Source organism: Haliotis rubra, unplaced genomic scaffold (assembly GCF_003918875.1).
Source record: "Haliotis rubra isolate DU_JTF1 unplaced genomic scaffold, ASM391887v1 Scf31, whole genome shotgun sequence".
In the NCBI taxonomy this organism is placed as follows: domain Eukaryota; kingdom Metazoa; phylum Mollusca; class Gastropoda; order Lepetellida; family Haliotidae; genus Haliotis; species Haliotis rubra.
This window is the reverse complement of record NW_025766980.1, coordinates 1-9,231: the sequence shown is the minus strand read 5'-3', so window position 1 is coordinate 9,231 and position 9,231 is coordinate 1.

The following is a 9,231-nucleotide window of genomic DNA, read 5'->3' as shown; positions in this document are numbered from 1 at the left end:
CTAACATGGAGTCACCACACAAGCATAGGGGTCAGGGGCCCATCTCTAACATGGAGTCACCACAACAACAGACATAGGGGTCAGGGGCCCATCTAACATGGAGTCACCAAACAAGCATAGGGGTCAGGGGCCCATCTAACATGGAGTCACCACAACAGACATAGGGGTCAGGGGCCCATCTAACATGGAGTCACCACAACAAGCATAGGGGTCAGGGGCCCATCTAACATGGAGTCACCACAACAAGCATAGGGGGGGTCAGAGGGGCCCATCTAACATGGAGTCACCACAACAGACATAGGGGTCAGGGGCCCATCTAACATGGAGTCACACACAACAGACATAGGGGTCAGGGGCCCATCTAACATGGAGTCACCACACAACAGACATAGGGGTCAGGGGCCCATCTAACATGGAGTCACCACAACAGACAGGGGTCAGGGGCCCATCTAACATGGAGTCACCACAACAGACATAGGGGTCAGGGGCCCATCTAACATGGAGTCACCACAACAGACATAGGGGTCAGGGGCCCATCTAACATGGAGTCACCACAACAGCATAGGGGTCTCGGACCCATCTAACATGGAGTCACCACAACAGACACATAGGGTCAGGGGCCCATCTAACATGGAGTCACCACAACAAGCATAGGGGTCAGGGGCCCATCTAACATGGAGTCACCACACAACAGACATAGGGGTCAGGGGCCCATCTAACATGGAGTCACCACAACAGTCACATAGGGGTCAGTCACGGGCCCATCTAACATGGAGTCACCACAACAGCATAGGGGTCAGGGGCCCATCTAACATGGAGTCACCACAACAAGCATAGGGGTCAGGGGCCCATCTAACATGGAGTCACCACAACAGACATAGGGGTCAGGGGCCCATCTAACATGGAGTCACCACAACAAGCATAGGGGTCAGGGGCCCATCTAACATGGAGTCACCACAACAGGCATAGGGGTCAGGGGCCCATCTAACATGGAGTCACCACAACAAGCATAGGGGTCAGGGGCCCATCTAACATGGAGTCACCACAACAGACATAGGGGTCAGGGGCCCATCTAACATGGAGTCACCACAACAACCACAATATATGCATAGGGGTCAGGGGCCCATCTAACATGGAGTCACCACAACAGGCATAGGGGTCAGGGGCCCATCTAACATGGAGTCACCACAACAACAGCAGGGGTAGGGGTCAGCCCATCTAACAGTCAGGTCATTGGTCAGGGGCCAATCTAACATGGAGGTCAGGGGGGGCCCATCTAACATGGAGTCACCACAACAGACATAGGGGTCAGGGGCCCATCTAACATGGAGTCACCACAACAGACATAGGGGTCAGGGGCCCATCTAACATGGAGTCACCACAACAAGCATAGGGGTCAGGGTCAGGGGCCCATCTAACATGGAGTCACCACAACAGCATAGGGGTCAGGGGCCCATCTAACATGGAGTCACCACAACAGACATAGGGGTCAGGGGCCCATCTAACATGGAGTCACCACAACAAGCATAGGGGTCACATAGGGGGGGGTCACCACAACCCATCTAACATGGAGTCACCACAACAGACATAGGGGTCAGGGGCCCATCTAACATGGAGTCACCACAACAGGCATAGGGGTCAGGGGCCCATCTAACATGGAGTCACCACAACAGACATAGGGGTCAGGGGCCCATCTAACATGGAGTCACCACAACAGACATAGGGGTCAGGGGCCCATCTAACATGGAGTCACCACAACAAGCATAGGGGTCAGGGGCCCATCTAACATGGAGTCACCACAACAGACATAGGGGTCAGGGGCCCATCTAACATGGAGTCACCACAACAGACATAGGGGTCAGGGGCCCATCTAACATGGAGTCACCACAACAGGCATAGGGGTCAGGGGCCCATCTAACATGGAGTCACCACAACAGACATAGGGGTCAGGGGCCCATCTAACATGGAGTCACCACAACAGACATAGGGGTCAGGGGCCCATCTAACATGGAGTCACCACAACAGACATAGGGGTCAGGACCCATCTAACATGGAGTCACCACAACAAGCATAGGGGTCAGGGGCCCATCTAACATGGAGTCACCACAACAAGCATAGGGGTCAGGGGCCCATCTAACATGGATGGAGCCCATCTAACATGGAGTCACCACAACAGGCATAGGGGTCAGGGGCCCATCTAACATGGAGTCACCACAACAAGCATAGGGGTCAGGGGCCCATCCATGGAGTCACCACAAGACATAGGGGTCAGGGACCCATCTAACATGGAGTCACCACAGACATAGGGGTCAGGGGCCCATAACATAACATGGAGTCACCACAACAAGCATAGGGGTCAGGGGCCCATCTAACATGGAGTCACCACAACAAGCATAGGGGTCAGGGGCCCATCTAACATGGAGTCACCACAACAAGCATAGGGGTCAGGGGCCCATCTAACATGGAGTCACCACAACAGACATAGGGGTCACGGGCCCATCTAACATGGAGTCACAACATAGGGGTCAGGGGCCCATCTAACATGGAGTCACCACAACAAGCATAGGGGTCAGGGGCCCATCTAACATGGAGTCACCACAACAGGCATAGGGGTCAGGGGCCCATCTAACATGGAGTCACCACAACAAGCATAGGGTCAGGGGCCCATCTAACATGGAGTCACCACAACAGACATAGGGGTCAGGGGCCCATCTAACATGGAGTCACCACAACAGACATAGGGGTCAGGGGCCCATCTAACATGGAGTCACCACAACAGACATAGGGGTCAGGGGCCCATCTAACATGGAGTCACCACAACAGACATAGGGGTCAGGGGCCCATCTAACATGGAGTCACCACAACAGGCATAGGGGTCAGGGGCCCATCTAACATGGAGTCACCACAACAGACATAGGGGTCAGGGGCCCATCTAACATGGAGTCACCACAACAGGCATAGGGGTCAGGGGCCCATCTAACATGGAGTCACCACAACAAGACATAGGGGTCAGGGGCCCATCTAACATGGAGTCACCACAACAGACATAGGGGTCAGGGCCCATCTAACATGGAGTCACCACAACAGACATAGGGGTCAGGGGCCCATCTAACATGGAGTCACCACAACAAGCATAGGGTCAGGGGCCCATCTAACATGGAGTCACCACAACAGACATAGGGGTCAGGGGCCCATCTAACATGGAGTCACCACAACAGACATAGGGGTCAGGGGCCCATCTAACATGGAGTCACCACAACAGACATAGGGTCAGGGGCCCATCTAACATGGAGTCACACAACACACCACAACAAGCATAGGGGTCAGGGGCCCATCTAACATGGAGTCACCACAACAAGCATAGGGGTCAGGGGCCCATCTAACATGGAGTCACCACAACAGACATAGGGGTCAGGGGCCCATCTAACATGGAGTCACCACAACAGACATAGGGGTCAGGGGCCCATCTAACATGGAGTCACCACAACAGACATAGGGTCAGGGGCCCATCTAACATGGAGTCACCACAACAAGCATAGGGTCAGGGGCCCATCTAACATGGAGTCACCACAACAAGCATAGGGTCAGGGGCCCATCTAACATGGAGTCACCACAACAAGCATGGGGGGTCATCTAACATGGGGCCCATCTAACATGGAGTCACCACAACAAGCATAGGGGTCAGGGGCCCATCTAACATGGAGTCACCACAACAAGCATAGGGGTCAGGGGCCCATCTAACATGGAGTCACCACAACAGGCATAGGGATCAGGGGCCCATCTAACATGGAGTCACCATAACAAGCATAGGGGTCACGGGCCCATCTAACATGGAGTCACCACAACAGACATAGGGGTCTCGGACCCATCTAACATTGAGTCACCACATCAAGCATAGGGGGTCAGGTGCCCATCTAACATGGAGTCACCAAAACAAGCATAGGGGTCAGGGGCCCATCTAACCATCTAACATAGGGGAGTCACAGTCACCACAACAAACATAGGGGTCAGGGGCCCATCTAACATGGAGTCACCACAACAGACATAGGGGTCAGGGGCCCATCTAACATGGAGTCACCACAACAAGCATAGGGGTCAGGGGCCCATCTAACATGGAGTCACCACAACAAGCATAGGGGTCACGGGCCCATCTAACATGGAGTCACCACAACAGACATAGGGGTCTCGGACCCATCTAACATGGAGTCACCACAACAGGCATAGGGGTCAGGGGCCCATCTAACATGGAGTCACCACAACAGACATAGGGGTCAGGGGCCCATCTAACATGGAGTCACCACAACAGACATAAGGGTCTCGGACCCATCTAACATGGAGTCACCACAACAAGCATAGGGGTCAGGGGCCCATCTAACATGGAGTCACCACAACAGACATAGGGGTCAGGGGCCCATCTAACATGGAGTCACCACAACAGACATAGGGGTCAGGGACCCATCTAACATGGAGTCACCACAACAAGCATAGGGGTCAGGGGCCCATCTAACATGGAGTCACCACAACAGGCATAGGGGTCAGGGGCCCATCTAACATGGAGTCACCACAACAAGCATAGGGTCAGGGGCCCATCTAACATGGAGTCACCACAACAGACATAGGGGTCCCATCTAACCCATCTAACATGGAGTCACCACAACAGACATAGGGGTCAGGGGTTCCCATCTAACATGGAGTCACCACAACAGACATAGGGGTCAGGGACCCATCTAACATGGAGTCACCACAACAGGCATAGGGGTCAGGGACCCATCTAACATGGAGTCACCACAACAGACATAGGGGTCAGGGGCCCATCTAACATGGAGTCACCACAACAGACATAGGGGTCAGGGACCCATCTAACATGGAGTCACCACAACAGACATAGGGTTCAGGGGCCCATCTAACATGGAGTCACCACAACAAGCATAAGGATCAGGGGCCCATCTAACATGGAGTCACCACAACAAGCATATAGGGGTCAGGGGCCCATCTAACATGGAGTCACCACAACAGACATAGGGGTCAGGGGCCCATCTAACATGGAGTCACCACAACAAGTATAAGGGTCAGGGGGCCATCTAACAAGGAGTCACTACAACAGACATAGGGGACAGGGGCCCATCTAAATGGAGTTGCATAGGGGTCGGACCATCAACATGGAGTCACCACAGGGGACATAGGACCAATCTAACATGGAGTCACCACAACAAGCATAGGGGTCAGGGGCCCATCTAACATGGAGTCACCCATCTAACATAGGAGTCAGGACCCATCATGGAGTCACCACATCAAGCATAGGTGTCAGGTGCCCATCTAACATGGAGTCACCAAAACAAGCGTAGGGCCCAGGGGCTCATCTAACATGGAGTCACCCAAAACAAGCATAGGGCTCCCGGCCCATCTAACATGGAGTCACCACAACAAACATAGGGGTCAGGGGCCCATCTAACATGGAGTCACCACAACAGACATAGGGGTCAGGGGCCCATCTAACATGGAGTCACCACATCAAGCATAGGGGTCAGGGGCCCATCTAACATGGAGTCACCACAACAAGCATAGGGGTCACGGGCCCATCTAACATGGAGTCACCACAACAGACATAGGGGTCTCGGACCCATCTAACATGGAGTCACCACAACAGACATAGGGGTCAGGGGCCCATCTAACATGGAGTCACCACAACAAGCATAGGGATCAGGGGCCCATCTAACATGGAGTCACCACAACAGACATAGGGGTCAGGGGCCCATCTAACATGGAGTCACCACAACAGACATAAGGGTCTCGGACCCATCTAACATGGAGTCACCACAACAGACATAGGGGTCAGTGGCCCATCTAACATGGAGTCACCACAACAGGCATAGGGGTCAGGGGTCCATCTAACATGGAGAAGTCACCACAACTCACATAGAGGTCAAGGGCCCATCTAACATGGAGTCACCACAACAGAAATTGTGGTCAGGGACCCATCTAACATGGAGTCACCACAACAGACATAGGGGTCAGGGGCCCATCTAACATGGAGTCACCACAACAAGCATAAGGATCAGGGGCCCATCTAACATGGAGTCACCACAACAGACATAGGGGTCAGGGGCCCATCTAACATGGAGTCACCACAACAGACATAGGGGTCAGGGGCCCATCTAACATGGAGTCACCGCAACAGACATAAGGGTCTCGGACCCATCTAACATGGAGTCACCACAACAGGCATAGGGGTCAGGCGCCCATCTAACATGGAGTCACCCAACAGACATAGGGGTCAGGGACCCATCTAACATAAGTCACCACAACAGACAAAGGGTCAGGGGCCCATCTAACATGACTGACTGACTGAGTTTAGGGTTTTACGCCGCTTTTAGCAATATTCCAGCAATATCACGGCGGGGACACCAGAAATGGGCTTAACACAGTGTGCCCAACAGGGGAATCGAACCCGGGTCTTCGGCGTGACGAGCCAACGCTTTAACCACTAGGCTACCCCACCGCCCCTTCTAACATGAAGTCACCACAACAGACATAGGGGTCTCGGACCCATCTAACATGGAGTCACCACAACAGACAAATGGGTCAGGGGCCCATCTAACATGGAGTCACCACAACAGACAAAGGGGTCAGGGGCCCATCTAACATGGAGTCACCACAACAGACGTAGGGGTCACGGATCCATCTAACATGGAGTCACCACAACAGACATAGGGGTCAGGGACCCATCTAACATGGAGTCACCACAACAGACATAGGGGCCCATCTAACATGGAGTCACGGGCCCATCTAACATGGAGTCACCACAACAAGCATAAGGGTCAGGGGCCCATCTAACATGGAGTCACCACAACAGACAAACAGACATAGGGGGCCCATCTAACATGGAGTCACCACAACAGACATAGGGGTCAGGGGCCCATCTAACATGGAGTCACCACAACAGACATAGGGGTCAGGGACCCACCTAACATGGAGTCTAACATATAAGGGTCAGGGGGTCCATCTAACAAGGAGATAAGGGTCAGGGGCCCATCTAACATGGAGTCACCACAACAGACATAGGGGTCAGGGGCCCATCTAACATGGAGTCACCACAACAGACATAAGGGTCTCGGACCCATCTAACATGGAGTCACCACAACAGACATAGGGGTCAGGGGCCCATCTAACATGGAGTCACCACAACAAGCATAGGGTCAGGGGCCCATCTAACATGGAGTCACCACAACAAGCATAGGGATCAGGGGCCCATCTAACATGGAGTCACCACAACAGACATAGGGGTCAGGGGCCCATCTAACATGGAGTCACCACAACAAGTATAAGGGTCAGGGGCCCATCTAACAAGGAGTCACTACAACAGACAAAGGGGACAGGGGCCCATCTAACATGGAGTCACCACAACAAGCATAGGGGTGAGGGGCCTTCTAACACTGGGTCACCACAACAGCCATAGGGGTCAGGGGCCCATCTAACAGGAAGTCACCACTGGGAATCAGGACCCATCTAACATGGAGACACCACGGGGAATCAAAGCCCATCTAACATGGAGTCACCACGGGGAATCAGGGACCCATCTAACAGGAAGTCACCACTGGGAATCAGGACCCATCTAACATGGAGACACCACGGGGAATCAGGGCCCATCTAACATGGAGTCACCACGGGGAATCACGGACCCATCTAACATGGAGTCACCACGGGGAATCCAAAACTACTCCCTTTCCAAACATATGTCTGCTTATGGATAATATAGAAAAGACATCCAAGTTTTAAATTTTGAGTTACCAGACGTGGACTGACGTTTGTGACTGGTTCATAGGGCAATTGGCATTACAATATTTTGATTACAGTGATTTTACCCGACTACTGATTTTAAAGGTACTAGATTCCTGCTCGCAGAATATTGTGTAAAATATCGTTAAATGCATTTTTCTGCAAAAGATCGCCTCGCTTCACACTTTTGTCTGGTCTCAGTGGGGACATTTCATTTCAGATATAGCATTACTTGTTGGAGCAAAGTTGAAATTATGTTTCCTTTACAGTAATTTATCAGATTCAGTATTTTATTAGGTATGGATTATGACGTTGTATTATTTCCGACAACGTTTTTATTTCTGTTGAAGTTTAGAGTGCTCTGACAAACACAAAGTGTGGAACTGTAGTTTGGCGTTTCGTATGATCAAAATAATAAGGCATTCATAACTCACAAAACGTATTGATGGTCTCACTCCACTGCAACTGACGGTATCTTATGAATATTCTGAGCATTGTGATGCTTGTAAATCTATGTGCATGTTATTGTCATCTGATATATCCCTGTGACTCAATGCCAATATAATTCTCTAGTTGCTCACTGTCCTGTAACTGTATCTTAGATTATTCATGAGATAAACATCCTGTCCATTACACAGTCATCTATAGGCCTGGGATGTGATCTCATGTTACCTGAAGATTATTCAAATCCAACCCGTATGCGTGATGCTCATTTACTTGGCTGAAAAGGTTTAATAATTTGATCTAAACACAGCTTCAGATTGAATACACATTTTACTTGACAAAACTCGAGTGTCAGCAGTGTGATGGATAGAGATGGTCATCCAACTGAAGCAGCTTTTATCCACCACCGGAAATTATGAGTTTGTAAGCAGGAACTGAAAGCGTTATGTCAGTTATAGCGATAATGATCATCCATTACACGTGCCATTGTTTTCTTTGTTACACAATCTAAAATTAACATAACAGTGAACATAAAATGAACATAGCACAATCATATGTTCAACCCTCAGCTCCTGTGGCCAATGTATTATATAGTTATTATCACGTTGATAGAAGAACTCTGGTGTATATAAGGGCTTTGACGTTTTTATGTACTTAACTTTTCTGAAAGTTGTACTAATTTTCTTCTACACTGTACAAGTGAGTGCCAAAAACGTCTGATGATATTCCCATTCCGAGCATTTCTGATGGGATATTGACAGATCTAAATACCGTATTTCCTCTATTAAGCGCCGGCCTCTAATAACCGATGGGGATAAAGCAGTGCTTTAAGAAATAAGCGCCGGGTCTCTAATAAGCGCCGGGTATAGATAGACCTTTGGACAGATGGACAGAATGAAGGCTTTGTACTCATCCCCACTTTTAAAAATACAGGGTATTTGAATAAGCGCCGGGCCTCTAATATGCGTCGGGCCTCTAATATGCGCCGGGTCTGGAGGTCCGTTGAAAAAA